We start from the raw sequence: 2327 nt of genomic DNA on the forward strand, positions 1-2327 counted from the left end.
GAGCCACCTATCGGAAACTACATTTACAAGGGAAAGTAGTTTTCGTCTAATTCGCACGTGCTCAAACGACGAAAACAATATTTAACGTTCAATAAACGTTTCCCTTCAACTACATCGAGGAATATAATACACCAAAAAGATTTTTTTAAACACTATGCAGTCAACATAGTTATAAATCTGTTCGTGTACATACGTGTGCACACAGGCAGCAGTATCATAAATTTGCCCCCCCCCCCCCCCCGAGCTTACCCCAGGGGTTCCAGATTGTTAAATATACACCTATTGTGTATGGTTTGACTTTTCAACAACGAATATTGACAAAAATACACAGTATGAAAAAATAACCCTCGTATATGTATTATATATACACAAGGTATGAAACGCACTATATGCCTATTGCTGAAAGATTGTGGAACACTAGACGTGACCTTTTTCATCGAAAACACACATGTTCCCATGCAGTTGCCGACAAAATGCAACTGGATTCCTTAAAAGACAGTAAAAGCAACGTGATTACACAAATAACCGTTCTCCTGCTCCGCTAATAACTTTAATATTCAATTAAATTTGACTTTCTCGCTATATGTCACTCGGTGTTTCATCTACACATGTACACCATTTTAATTTTATAACGCGTCATCTGGTTGGTTGTTCTCATTGTGTTGACCAATGATATGGCGTTTTAGAATCGAGCATTCGATCGACAAAATATGACAGCAAAACACAGACATGTAGCGAGAAAGTCGAATTTAATTGAATATTAAAGTTATTAGCCGAGAAGGAGATCGGTTAGAAGTGTAATCTCGTTGCTTTTACTGTCTTTTAACGAATCCAGTTGCATTTTGTCGGCAACTGCATGGGAACATGTGTGTATTCGGTGAAAAAGGTCACGTCCAGTGTTCCACAATCTTTCAGCAATAGGCATATTGTACGTTTCATACCTTGTGTATATATAATACATATACGAGGGTTATTTTTTATACTGTGTATTTTTGTCAATATTCGTTGTTGAAAAGTCAAACCATACATAATAGGTGTACATTTAACAATCTGGAGCCCCTGGGGTAAGCTCGGGGGGGGGGGGGGTAGGGTCCCGGGCCCGGGGGGGGGGGCAAATTTATGATACTGCTGCCTGTGCGTGTGCATGTGTGCATACGCAATAACCACACTGCTGTCCCTATAGCTTGAACAGTTTGAGTTTTCTATCAAGAGCAAAATGAGTTAAGTTCCCCGAAACTAAGTACGTGTTTTTTTTATAAAGAAATTATAACAAAATATCATGTTCACCGAAACACTCCTTAATTTCTGCAGGTTTTTTTTATTTTTCATACAGGTGGCGTGGGTATTCGGGAGCTTTCCGGTTTTAAGTGAGGTTAGTCGGAACTTACTTCCAAGATGACGTCGTTTCTGTGATTTTCGTGAAGAAGTTACGCATATTTTCGCCCGGAAAGCCACTTTGTATTTATAATTATTTTAAATTAATACGATCTTTCGGCTCTACGGTGTTTGTGCTGTCTTCGGTGTTTTGTTACATTATCGTAGATGTCGGGGTACAAACAGTTATTGAAAGAAAACTGTCCACAAATCTGTTGTCTATTTACGTGAAGTTCTATGAATTGGATTTACATATTTTTTTTTCTCTTGTAATTAACATTATTTACGCACGTGTACAGAAAAATATAATTAAAATCACGATTATTTCATTTTACTTACGCCGTTTCATCTCTGATACCTAATTTATTGCCAACACAATTGGTTAAACACCCTTTTTGAAAACTGACTTCCATTTAAGCACATTTTAGGACCTGACATCAAAATGACTTACAGCTCTTTACTGTGTTAGGTTTTACACGAAATAACTGGGGAAGAGGACAAATAAAACGAGCGATGCATGGTATAGGGGAGATAACCCTGGGTTATGGTTAGGTTAGGGTTATGGTTAGATGTCAGGTAAGGGTTAAGGTATGGGTTAAGGCTAACCCAAACCCGACCCCTATCCCAACCCTTACCCTCTAACCCCCCCCCCCCATGCGCATTACATACCATGCCTCGCTCGTTGTCGTTGTCCGCTTCCCAAATAACTGTGGCGAGTGTGTTTCGCTTTCTTGCGAAGGTTTTGGAGAACATTTTTCTCTTTTTAGAGATAAAGATTTACCCACCACTCCTGTCATTGAGGAGTTTTCCTTCCGGCCTTGAACTGCTGATCGACCCTTCATCGTCGTCCTACTTGTTATCCTTTTCAATGGCTATCAATCTTCCGTTTCTTTTACTACAGACTCACTACAGTCCGCTTTTACGCTCTCCGATTGTGGGAATCCCACGTGTAC

This window comes from Dreissena polymorpha, chromosome 3, assembly GCF_020536995.1.
Source record: "Dreissena polymorpha isolate Duluth1 chromosome 3, UMN_Dpol_1.0, whole genome shotgun sequence".
Lineage (NCBI taxonomy): Eukaryota > Metazoa > Mollusca > Bivalvia > Myida > Dreissenidae > Dreissena > Dreissena polymorpha.